This window comes from Pongo pygmaeus, chromosome 1 (assembly GCF_028885625.2).
Source record: "Pongo pygmaeus isolate AG05252 chromosome 1, NHGRI_mPonPyg2-v2.0_pri, whole genome shotgun sequence".
Taxonomy (NCBI): Eukaryota; Metazoa; Chordata; class Mammalia; order Primates; family Hominidae; genus Pongo; species Pongo pygmaeus.
Window position 1 is genome coordinate 19,590,935 of NC_072373.2, and position 13,882 is coordinate 19,604,816.

The following is a 13,882-nucleotide window of genomic DNA, read 5'->3' on the forward strand; positions in this document are numbered from 1 at the left end:
CAGAAGGGATATCACAATAGAGTGACAGGCATTGAAGTGGTGAGCCAAAGGATGGTATAGGAGAGAAGTCTAACCCAGACTTTAGCAGGGGAGCAAAGACTTTCCATTAGTAAATGCCATTTTAGTTGAGAGCTGAGGCATATAACTAAGGAAATAGCTAAGAAGAAAAATAGAGCAATTTATACCAATTATAGCAAGCTTGTTTCTAAATAGAATATATTGGAAATAACCCAAATGCTCAACAATAGGTGCATTATTAAGCACACTATTGCATATAAATATAATGTAATACATACCAATATGGTGACAGCCATGACAAATATGTGCACAATTTGGATACGTAGTAATAGTCTGGTTTTGTTAAGCATTCTCAGCTCAGTGGGATATTAGCTTGAAATAGTGTAATGTTTTTCCAATCACTGTGCTCTGTCAATTCCCCGCTTTCTTTACCTTAGCAACATTTTTGGCAGAGCTGTGGGTTTCCAGTCACTTTGAATTATTCACATTCCAGGCTCAGGTCGGATTTCAACCTGAGCTCATCCCTTCCCCACAGCTCCGCAGAGCTCAGGGGCCTGTTAGGAAGGAGGATGTGGGCTGCTCTCACCAGCCCCTCACTGCTGCATTGTGGAAGGAAGGTGTAGGGGGGAGCAGGGGTCTGACTTGAGGATTAGTATTCTCTTGAATCTCACTTATTCTCAAGGCCTAATTCCTGTGGTGTTCAAGACCAGAAGAAGAAGAGAGGCAGAGTTCAGGATCCTGCGTTGAGAGTGGCCTCTCTTGCCCCCAGGCCTCACTGCGACCTGTGTCTCCTGTCTCCTCCATCTTCTGGCTCCTTGTATGTGGGGCCACAGGAACTATGTTATCCCCTCCGAACTCTGTGAGTTGCCTCCAGAGCTGGGAGGGGATACTAATAACCACTACCCAAGGCCTTGCTTCCCCCTCCACCTTTAGCTGCTCCTATAAGCTTTTTACTTCCAGAAATTTCCAGAAAATAAAGTGCCTTTTTGTAAATTCACAAGTGCTGCACAACTCCAAGAACTACAGACCAATCTTTTCCAACAATTCTCCAATTGCTGTCTCTCCTGCTGACAGTGTCATGATGGGACTGCTGGTTTATAGTAATCCAGCAAGGATCCTGCCTGGAGAGAGGTAGTAGTCTTAGCTTTAGGCAGGTGCCCTCAAGCTCTACAGTGAATTTTCTTATGGGCCCCTTCCAAAGTTTATGTTTTGGGAAAGTGACGCAGGACAGGCAAGCCTCCAAATTGGAGCTTGGCCCAGAAGGGTTCTTGGCTTCACCCAGGGAAGAAGTCAAAGGCAAACCAGTGGTGTTAGACAGCAATCCTTTACTGAACAGTACTACTCCTTGTAAAGCAGCATGACCTCATAGGCAGCCCAGAGTCAGCAATGCATGGGCTCTTGGCGACTGTGTTGATACTCAATTTCAATTATATGCAAATTAAGGGGCAGGTTAATGCAAATTGAGGGGTGGGTTATTTAGAACTTTCCAGGAAAGGAATGGTAACTTCCAGGTCATTGCCATGGCATTTGTAAATGATCATGGTGCTGGTGGGAGTGTCTCATGCTAATGAGCAATGAGGGCAGCTAGGGATAACTTTTGTCACCACCTGACGGTTCCTGATGGTTTTTTTACTTCGTCCTGTCTGAACCAGATCCTGTTTGGGTCAGCAGGGTTGTGACCAGAAAACAAGTCTTTCTGATCTCCAACCTCAAAGGCTTGTTGCTATGAGCTTTGGACACTTCCCAAGGCCCAAAGACTTCCAACTTTCATTCTCCCATTTGTCTCCTCATATGGGTTGGCAGTAAGGCAGGTAGTTGTTGGCATGATGGTAGGGAGGAGCAGGGCTAATTTGACGGTCTTCTACTAGGGAGGTGCTGGCCCCAGTGTTTGGCAACTTTCTCCAGAATATAGGGTACTTAAAGCCTGTTATTTTATCTGTAGCCCCCAGCACTAATTCCAGGACAACAGTCCTACTAAACATCCAATATCATGTATTGTTTAAGTCTCATATATCTCCATGACTGATTTTCTATTTGTTCTATCAAGTACTGAGAGAAGAGTAACAGAATCTTCAACTGTAATTGTGCATTTGTGTATTTCTCCTTTCAGTTCCTTCAGTTTTGATTTTTTTTAGGCTTTGTTTTTAGGTGCTTACATATTTCAAATTATGACGTCTTCCTGACCCCTTTATCAATGTAAAATATTCCTCTTTATTTCTGGTACTATTTCCTGTTCTGAGATCTAGTTTCCTGATATTAATATAGCCACATCAGCTTTTTTTAATGGGTAGTGTTTGCATAGTATATTTTTTCTCATTCTTTCACTTCTAATCCACCTGTGTTTTCATATTTAATGAGCATATCTGTAGACTTCATATAATTGGGTCTCGATTTTTATATCTACTCTGGCAATATCTGACTTTTGATAGTAGTGTTTAGATTCTTTATTATAATTACAAATATGGTTGGAATTGAGTCTACCATGTTGCTATTTGTATTTTATTTATCCTTGTATTTTCTTTGTTGCTATTTCACTTCACCTGCCTTCTTTGGATAACTGATTATATTTTTAGGATTCCATTTTATCTCTAATATTGGCTTATTAGCTATTTCTCTGTTTTCTTTATTTTTAAGTGTTGTTCTGAGACTTAATATATGAATTTTTAGCCAGGCAAGCTGTAGTTCCAGCTACTTCAGAGGCGGAGGTGGGAAGATCTCAGATCGAGCCCAGGAGCTCAAGGCATTAGTGTGCAATGATCACACCCATCAATAGCCACTGCACTCCAAGCATGGAAAACATAGCTGAGAACGTGTCTCTAAAAACGACAAAATGAAAAAAAAAATTATACTTCTTCAAGTACAACTAAGAAACCTGTAGGCCGGGTGTGGTGGCTCACACCTGTAATCCCAGCACTTTGGGAGGCCGAGGCAGGCGGATCACCTGAGGTCAGGAGTTTGAGACCAGCCTGGCCAACATGGTGAAACCCCATCTCTACTAAAAATACAAAAATTAGCCAACAAGGTGGCACGTGCCTGTAATCCCAGCTACTCGGGAGGCTGAGGCACAAGAATCGCTTGAACCTGGGAGACGGAGGTTGCAGTGAGGCGAGATTGCACCACTGCGCTACAGCCTGGACGACAGAGCAAGACTCCGTCTAAAAAAAAAAAGAAAAGAAACCTGTAACACTATAGTTCCAAAGTATACTTTCTATCTTTATGCTATTGTTTTAATAGATTTTTACTTTTATATATGTTATAAACCCCATAAGAGATTGTTACTACGGTCATACATTACATAACAATGTTTTGGTCAGTGATGGACCCCATTCAAAACAGTGATCCCATAAGACTATAAGTGAGCTGAAAAATTCCTATCACATGGTAACATTGCAGCACAATACATTATTTACATGTTTTGGTGATGCTGGTATAAACAAATGAACTGTGTTGTCAGTTATATAAAAGTATAACACATACGATTACACACTATATGTAATACTTGATAGTGATAATAAATGACTGTGTTGCTGGTTTATGTATTTACTATACTATACTTTTTATTGTTATTTTAGAATGTATTCCTTCTACTTACGTTATAAAAATAAGTTAATGGTAAGATAGCCTTGGCCAGGTCCTTTGGGAGGTATCAGAAGAAGGTATTGTTATCATAGGAGATGACGGCTCCATTCGTGTTTTTGCCTTGAAGACTTTCCAGTGAGACAAGGTGTGGAGGTGGAAGACAGTGATGAACCTGACCTGGTGTAGGCCTCGGCTAATATGTGTGTTTGTGTCTCTGTTTTTAACAAAAACATTTAAAATGTATCTAAAAATCTTTAAAAATAGAAAAATGGTTATAAAATAAGGATATAAAGAAAGAATTTTTTTACAGCTATATGATTGTTTGTGTTTTAAGCTAAACGTTATTACAAAAGAGTCAAAGAGTTTAAAATTTTTTTAAGTTTATAAAGTAAAAAGATTACAGTAAGCTAGGGTTAATTTATTATTGAAGAAAAAATATTTATATAAACTTAATGTACCCTAAGTATATAGTGTCTGTAAAGTCTACAGTAGTGTACAGTAATGTCCTCAGCCTTCACATTCATTCACCACTTACTCGCTGTCTCATCCAGAGCAACTTCCAGCCCTACAAGCTCCATATAGGGTAAGTGCCCTATCCACATGTACCATTTTTTATCTTTTATACTTTATTTTTACTATATCTGTTCTATGTTTAGCTATGTTTAGATACACAAATACTTACCATTGTGTTATAATTACCTACAGTATTGAGTACAGTATCACTCTGTAGAGGTTTGTAGCCTAGGAACATAGGCTATACCATACAGCCTATGTACGTAGTAGGCTATACCATTGAGGTTTGTGTAAGTACACTCTGTAATGTTCACACAATGATGAATTTGCCTAATGATGCATTTCTCAGAACATATCCACATTGCAAAGCAATGCATGACTATATTTTGCTTTAAATAGTCAATTTATCTTTTAAGAAAATTAAAAATAAGAAAAAATGTCTCATTTACCTACATACCAACTATATAAGGCACTTTTCATTTCTTTGTGTAGATCCAAGTTATATCTGGTTTCCTTCTGTCTGAAAAACTTCATGAAGAATTATAATTCCTATAGTGAAGGCCTACTGTTGAGAAATTCTTTCAGCTTTTACTTACCTGAAAGTCTTTATTTCACCTTTATTTTTGCACTAGGTATAGAATTCTAGGTTGATAATTTTTTCTTTTTTTTTCTTTCAGTAAGTACTTAAAAGATATTACTTCATTGTCTTAAGGTTTACATAATTTCTGACAAGAAGTTTGCAATAATTCTAATCTTTATTTATCTCTGATATAATGTGCCTCTTTTTTCTCCAGCTATTTAATACTTTTAGGATTTTTATCACAGATTTTCAGCAATTTGATTATAATGTGCCTTGGTGTTGTTTTAATTGTGCTTATTCTGCTAATTGGGGTTTGTTCCTAGATCTGTGGGTTTATAGTTTTCATCAATTTTTGGAAAATTTTCAGGGACTATTTCTTCAAGTATTTTTGTTTTTTGTTTTTGTCATATCTCTCTCTCTCTCTCTCTTTCTCTGTCTCTCTGGATTCAAGTTCATTGCTCTTTTCTTCTAGAGTGTCTGATCTGTAAATTCCACTCAGTAAAATTTTGTTTTCAGATGTTATTCTTTTCATTGGCTTCTCTTTTATAGTTTCCATTTCTCTCATAATTATATTTATGTTTTTATTTAAATATTTTAGCATATCAATCCCATTCATAATACCTGTTTTAATGTTTTCATCTGATAATTTCATCTTCTTTATTATTTCAAGGTTTTTTATTGACTGAATTTTTTACTGGTTATGTGGCACTTTTTTTATTTCTTATAAATCTAGTAACTTTTTATTGATGTAGGCATTTCTTTCATTGTTGAGTGCTAGATATTAGTTTATTCCTTTACAAGTTGGAGTTTGTTCTGACAGGCAGTTAAATTACTTGTGGATCAGTTTGGCCCACTCAAAACTTGTTTTTAAGCTCTTATAAAGCAGATCTAGAGTAGCCTTTACTCTAGGACTAATTTAGTCACATTCCTAACACATGACCCTTCTGGGGTCTCTGCTGAGTGGGATCTCTGTAATTCAATGAAGTCTCCCTACCCTATGGCTGGTGAACATTCGAATGATTCCCACTTCTGTGTAAGCTCTGGAAACTCTTTGACTTACAGCTCTCTGGTGATTGTTCTTTTCCTGGAAATTGTTCTTTGCCCCACCTTGTGGAGTTTTATCCTAACCATATACTGACTGGTTTTTCAGACTCAAGGGGCCCCTGTTCAGATTTCTGGAATTCCTTCTCTGTAGAATCCTCTCCTGTCTGTTCTCTGCCCCACATTCTGGCTGTTTGACCTCTCTGAACTCTGATTTATTTTGTCTCAATTTGGTGAGATTTCCAGAATCTGTTTGAATTCCCCTCCCCTGAACTGCAGTTCAGAAACTGCTTCCAGGCAGCAAGACTGAAGGATTGTACAACTTGCCCTCCCTGCTTCCCTTCTCTCAGGGGTCACAGTCCTGGGCTGTCCGTAGTCCAGTGTCTGAATGCTGTTGTTTCACGTGTTTTGTTCAGTTTTCTAGTGTTCTAGGTAATTTTGTACTCTTTTATTTTTCTCATGCCTATAAGTGTAAGTCCCTTTTGATGAGAACTAGAAAAAAAAAATAGAGATATAATAAGTTGATGGGAATTTATTTGGGGATGGGAGTGTGGTAAAGAAAATTACAACAAGCTGTTTATTAGTATGAGTTTGTAGGCTTGAGACAGATGTGGCTAATCTGCAAATATATAAAAGACTTTCTTATAAAGAGAAGCAGAAATGAGCTGAGGTGATGCCCAGCAGGCAGATCTATAGGTGGGAAGTGCTGGGCCAACTGTTCTAAAACTCGAATGCAAAGAGAAACATTTGGGTGTTTGTTAAAAGGCAGACTCTATGCTTCCTGCAAGTGATCCCATGGGCCCCCCTAATTTGTATTTTTAACAGGCACCCTAAGGTGGTACTGATGCAGTTGATCTGTTGGCCATTCTTGAAGAAATACCAGCTGAGGATCCTAGGTAGGGAATCCTCATATGAACCCAGACAACTCCATCTCAGACACACAGGTAGGGCCCTCTATGTGGATAAAAGGCTAGAAGAGGAATCATTATGGAGTGAAGAAAGAGATGTCAGAGAGGAGGCAGTTGGCCTTCAGGACCAGGTAGAAGTGCAAGGGATAAGGAGAGTTGCAGCAAGAGGTGACAGGGTCTTGGGTACAAGAATTTCTTTCCCTTGGCCAGCTGCATAGACCATCTATGGAAGGTGCACCTTGGGATGAGGTAGCCGAAGGCCTCCAACAGGGAACGCCTCAGACACATGAGCAAGAGCAGCTCTGAAGGAAAACAGCTGGAGTCAAAACAGAATGAAAACCTCAGTTTGCTGGATTCATAACAGCAACGACAAACACTGATTTAGATGAACCTTTTGCCTCTGCAGTGATCTAGCCTTTCTCATGAAATACTCATGTCCATTTCAGTGAGCTCTCTAGGGACACGATTTCAGCTTTGTAGTGATTCACAGTGGGTTGTTACATTGGCCAAATTGCCTTAGTGCTGTATTGACGAGCTCAGTTGAAACAGAGAGAGCTGAGTTTATCTCTTCATCAGGGTTCCTAAAAGCCCAATCTCAGCAAGAATTCTAGATTAAGGTCGACTGAGCACTGTTCAGAATCCTTTATTAATTTCCTCTTGATGTATCACCAGCAAGAGTAAAATCTTCCTACCTCTGACCAAGCCCGCTAACTGCCACTAGGGCTTAAAGCCCAAACAGAAGACTTTCAACTCCAGATAAAGGAAATATACCAGAGGCATCCTTGGAGACAGGGAATGTGTACTCTGACAAGCAGGCTCACTGCACCGTCCCTCAGGGCAGGACGTGCACTTGGACCAGTGGGGAAGGAGAAAACATGGAACTTTCATGTGAATTAACGACAGTAAAGAGGACGAGAACAGAGGTAAAACAATGGGGCAAAGTCTTCCTGGCTTAGTTTCTGGTCTTTGGTGATTGAGAACAGCTCACAATGCCAAAATATGGCTCTGCTCAGAGGGACAGCCATGGAAGAAAGAAAATATCATTTCAATGAAGAACCAGCCTTCTGTGCAAGAAGTCAAGAAATCTCAATGTCTTGGGTCTTTTTAAGTTAATCACAGTTCTGTGGTGGGATATCTCAGAAGAGTCACAGAAACCTTATTCTTAAGAGGATCAATAAATTAAGAAAGAGATGTTCTTAAATGAAAAAGTTCACTTTGTAGAGAAGAAAACTGTTTTCAGTTAATGCATGGTTACTGAGTATCCACAGATTATTTTTCTTCTCTCTGTGAATGACAGCAGCATTTCCCAAATGAGTTTTGCCCAATATTCAACCTTTGGGATGCTCCACAGTCCAAAGAGTTCCATCTTCAAATTTTAGGGGAACACTGCCTACTGTCTCTTCCTGTGGACAGTCATTATGCACACAGGTATATTAAAGATACTGGGTAGTCCTGCAGCATGGAAACTTATTTAATTAAAAACAAAAACTTCTTGAGTCCTAAACTCTTAATTGATAATGGAATCCTTTTTTAGATGATCCCTGATAACATCCCGAAGCTCTACTGAGCTCTGAAGCACCCTCAGAAGTGTTCATAAATACCACCAACAGAAAATGAATTGGACTCTTTCACATGCTTGGTCAAAATATCATCAAAGGTTGACTTACACACCTATTAAGATGGCCAACATAAAAAAAAAATTACTGATAATGCCAAGTGTTGGAATACATGCAGAGCAATACAAACTCTCACCAATTGCTGACGAGAATGCAAAATGGTCCGGCCACTCTGGAAGACAGTTTGGTGGTTTCTTAAAACATTACATATATGTGTGTGTGTGTGTGTGTGTGTGTGTGTGTGTGTTGTATCACCCAACAAATCTACTTCAAAATTTTTTTTAATTTTTTTATTTTGATACATAGTAGTGTATATATATATAATAGTACATATTTTGGGGTACATTTATGGAGTACTATTACAAACATGTAATAGTACATATTTATGGGCTACATATGATTTATGACATATTTATGGGGTACATGCATAGAATGTGTAATGATCAAATCAGGGTACTTAAAATACTATTTAAGGTACAACAACGAAAACTTACATTCACACAAAAACTCATCTATGAATGTTCATAGCAGTTTTACTTATAATCACCAAGAGCTTCAAACAATCCAAATGTTATTCAATGGGTGTATGAGTAAACACACTGTTGTACATGCATACAATGGAATGCTACTAATTAATAAAAGAGAGCAAACTATTCATACACACAACATGGATGAATCTCAAATATATTGTGCTAGGTGAAAAAATCTAAACCAAAAAGTTACATATGGTATGATTCTACTTATGTGACATTATCGGGGGAACCAGCCCCCAATATTTCAATGTAGATTCTTTTCTATTTTCTCTAAGTTTCGGCCAGTCTGAGAAATAAAGGGAAAGAGTACAAAAGAGAGAAATTTTAAAGCTGGGTGTCTGGAGGGAGACATCACATGTCGGCAGGTTCTGTGAAGCCCCTGAGCCGCAAAACCAGCAAGTTTTTATTAGCGATTTTCAAAGGGGAGGGAGTGTATGAATAGGGTGTGGATCACAGAGATCACCTGCTTCAAAGGCAATAAAATATCACAAGGCAAATGGGCAGGGCAAGATCACAAGGCCAGGGTGAAACTAGAATTGCTGATGAAGTTTCATGTCCCACTGTGCACGCATTGTCATTGATAAACATCTTAACAGGAAACAGGGTTCAAGAGCTGAGAACCGGTCTGACTAGAATTTGCCAGGCTGTAATTTCCTAATCTTAGCAAGTCTGGGGGCGCTGCAGGAGACCTGGGTGTGTTTCAACCCTATCTACAACTGCATAAGGCAGACACTCCCAGAGTGGCCATTTTAGAGAACCCCCCCCCCCACCACCAGCAATGCATTCTTTTCCCAGGGCTGTTAATTATTAATATTCCTTACTGGGGAAAGAATTCAGTGATATTTCTCTTACCTGTTTTCGGTAATAAGAGAAATATATCCTGCCCGGCTCCCAGGCAGTCAGACCTAATGGTTATCTCCCTTGTTCCCTGAACACTGCTGTTATCCTGTTCTTTTTCCAAGGTGCCCAGATTTCATATTGTTCAAACACACATGCTTTACGAACAATTTGTGCAGTCAACACAATCATCACAGGGCCCTGAGGCAACATACATCCTCAGGTTATGACGATAACGGGGTTAAGAGATTAAAGTAAAGACAGGCATAGGAAATTACAAGAGTATTGATTGGAGAAGTGATAAATGTCCATGAAATCTTCACAATTTATGTTCAGAGACTGCAGTAAACACAGGCGTAAGAAATTATAAAAGTATTAATTTGGAGAACTAATAAATGTCCATGAAATCTTCACAATTTATGTTCTTCTGCCATGGCTTCAGCCAGTCCCTCCATTCGGGGTCCCTGACTTCCTGCAACATGGCATTCTGGGAAAAGGCAAAAATATAGGAACAGAGAACAGATGGGTGGTTGCCAGGGAAAAGAGGGTCTGATTACACAGGGAAAGCAGAAGAGAATTCTTTTTTTTTTTTTTGTGAGGCAGAGCTTCACTCTTGTTGCCCCAGCTGGAGTGCAATGGCATGATCTTGGCTCACTGCAACATCCGCCTCCCGGGTTCAAGCGATTCTCCTGTCTCAGCCTCCTGAGTAGCTGGGATTACAGGTGCCTGCCACCATGCCCATCTAATTTTTTGTGTTTTTAGTAGAGACAGGGTTTCACTATGTTGGCCAGGCTGGTCTCGAGCTCCTGACCTCAGGCGATCCACCTGTCTCGGTCTCTAGAAGTGCTGGGATTACAGGCGTGAGCCACTGAGCATGGCCAGGAATTCTTTAAGGTGTTGAAATTGTTCTGTATCCTGCCTATGCTGTTAGTTTCAAGACTCTATGCACATGTAAAACTCATAAAACTTTATACCAAAAAAGTAGATTTTACTCTACGTAAGTTTTAAAATTAAAATCAAAAGATGATGCAGTTGGCAATATTTATCTGTCTAAGAGCATTTTAACCCAGTAATACCATTCTATGAATTTACCCTATGGGTAAGTTTCTACAAGTACCTAAAGATTCATGTACCTGGTTACAAAGCAGAGAAAGTACAGAGGCTGCGTCTGGCTCCCACTCTCACAGCCATTGCAGTACATTGAGCTCCATGGAGACAGTACTGGGGCAAGGGAGAGCTGGACTTGCCAGACAGGCACTCGGCAACTCTGTGCCTCGCTGAGGAAAGATAACTAAATATGGTTAAAGGAGATCCTAAGAAGCCAAGAGGCAAAATGTCATCATCTGCATTCTTTGTGCAAGCTTGTCAGGAGGAGCACAGGAAGAAGTACCCAGCTGCTCCAGTCAACTCCTCAGAGTTTGCTCAGAAGTGCTCAGAGAAGTGGAAGACCATACATGCTAACAAGAAAGGAAAATTTGAAGACATGGCAAAGACAGACAAGACCTGTTATGAAAGAGAAATGAAAAGCCATATAACTTCCAAAGGGGAGTGAAAAAATAAGTTCAAGAATCCCAATGCACCCAAGAGGCCTCCATCAGCATTTTTCCTGTTCTGTTCTGAGTATCACCCCAGAATCACAGGAGAACATCCGGCCTGTCCATTGGTGATGTTGCAAAGAAACTGGGAGAGATGTGGAATAACACTGCTGCAGATGACAAGCAGGCTTATGAAAAAAAGGCTGCAAAGCTGAAGGAAGAATACAGAAAGGATATTGCTGCATACTGAGCTAAAGGAAAGCCTGATGCAGCAAAAAAGGGAGTCGTCAAGCTGAAAAAGTGAGAAAAAGAAGGAAGATGAAAAGGACAAGGAGGAAGAAGATGAAGATAAATATGAAGAAGATGATGATGGTGAATAAGTTGGTTCTAGCACAGTTTTTTTTTCTTGTCTTTAAAGCATTTAACCCCCCTGTACACAACTCACTCCTTTTAAAGAAAGACATTGAAATGGGAGGCTGTGTAAGATTTATTCTTAACTGTACAGTGTCTTCTTTGTATAGTTAACACATTACTGAATGTGTCTTTAGATAGCCCTGTCCTGGTGGTATGTTCAATAGCCACTAACCTTGCCTGGTACAGTACGGGGTTGTAAATTGGCATGGATATTTAAAGCAGGTTGTTGTTGGTGCACAGCACAAATTAGTAACATATGGGGATGGCAGTTTTTTCATCTTCGGTTGTTCTGATGCAGCTTATATGAAATAATTGTTGTTTTGTTAACTGAATACCATTCTGTAGTCAAAAAAAAAAAAGTTGCAGTGGTTTTGTTGACATTCTAAATGCTTCTAAGTAAATGCAATTTTCTTTATTAACAAAATAAGATTCATTTAGCTGTGTATTCATTCATTTCATCATTGTTGGTAATAGTAAAACAAAAGAAGAAAGACAAGAAAAGAATCTAGGAGGAGTCCGTACATACGGAACCACTTAAGTAAACTTCTAATAATAAAATACAAATCAGTCATTAAAAATAACAAAATACTCAACATCTTAACCGAAAAGTGAAAGGCACAGAGTGAGGAAATATTCCAAATTAAAGGATACCAAGGAGACAATAATTTAGTACAACACGGGATCCTGGACTGGATACTGGAGAAGAAAAAGAACACGAGTAGGACAACTGGCAAAATGTGAATATGGTATATAAATCAGAAAATCGTATTATCAAAATCAATGCCTTGATTTTGATCATCATAATGTAATTATGTAAGATATTAATGTTTATGGAATTTGGGAAAAGGTATATGGTAATTTTCTCTAATTTTTTTGTAAGTGAGAAATTAGCTTAAATGAAAAGTTTTAAAATACAGAAAAAATAAGAAACCATCATAATAAGATAGAAACTTACCAAAGTTCCTGTTTTTACACCCCAAGGGACATAAGACACAGGAGACAAAGACCAGGGGCTGCCTAGGGTGGGAAATGTACTAACAGATACCTTTGGGAGCTAAGCTATGAGGATGCAAAGGCATAAGAATGATACAATGGACTGTGGAGCCTCAGGGAAGGGTGGGAGGGGGTAAGGGATAGAGAACTGCATGTTGGATACAGTGTACACTGCTCAGGTGACGGGTGCACCAAAATCTTAGAAACTGCCATTAAAGAACTTATTCATGTAACCTAAATAAATAAATAAAAGGCTTACTGTTCAGAAAGAAAGAAAGAGAAAGAAAGAAGAAAGAAAGAAAGAAAGAAAGAAAAAGAAAGAAAGAAAGAAAGAAAGAAAGAAAGAAAGAGAAAGAAAGAAAGAAAAAGAAAGAGGAAAGGAAAGGAAAGGAAAGGAAAAAGGAAAAGAAAGGAAAAAGAAAAGAAAAGAGATGGCTATGGCCGGGCACGGTGGCTCACGCCTGTAATCCCAGCACTTTGGGAGGCCAAGGCGGGTGGATCACCTGAGGTCAGGAGTTTGAGACCAGCCTGACCAACATAGTGAAACCCTGTCTCTACTAAAAATACAAAAATTAGCCGGGTGTGGTGGCATGTGCCGGTAATCCCATCTACTTAGGAGGCTGAGGCAGGAGAATTGCTTGAACCCAGGAGGCGGAGGTCGCAGTGAGCCAAGATTGCGCCATTGCTCTTCAGCCTGGGCAACAAGAGCGAAACTCCATCTCAAAAAAAAAAAAAAAAGAAAGAAATGAGAGAGAGATGGCTTAAAAGCACTTGTGCAAGGTAATGGAAGGATCTTAATGGGGAAACTGAGTATGCAGGAACTCTCTGTACTCTTTGCAACTTTTCTGTAAACCTCGAACTACTCTCAAATGACTATTATTATTATTGTTATTAAACAGCAAAACAAAAAAAAAGAGAGAGAGATACCGTCATAATGCTAGGATCCCAAAGGGGTATACTCTCAGTGCAAGGGCAAATCAGAAGTAAGCCTGTCCTCACCCAGAGTAGACTATGAAGAAAGTTGCTGTCTCATAAACTGGCATCATATGGATGGGGGAAAAAACTCAGGTATTCATAACCTCATGGTAGTTCTCAGATAGTTTTGTAGCCCAAATCCATACTATTTTTATGGCTAGAAAAACTTCAAACTAAGTCTTTTTTAAAACCAGGTTCTGAGTTAATAGTGCCCATCTAGGCCAGGCACAGAGGCTCACACCTGTAATCCCAGCACTTTGGTGGGCCAAGGCAGGTGGATTGCCTGAGGTCAGGAGTTCGAGACCAGCCTGGCCAACATGGTGAAACCCCATCTCTATTA

At 39.4% G+C, this 13,882-nt stretch overlaps 1 pseudogene; it reads left to right on the plus strand.

Moving 5' to 3' along the window:
- The first annotated feature begins 10,922 nt into the window (after positions 1-10,922).
- Positions 10,923-11,540, plus strand: LOC129012055 (high mobility group protein B1-like; annotated as a pseudogene).
- Positions 11,541-13,882: the final 2,342 nt, after the last annotated feature.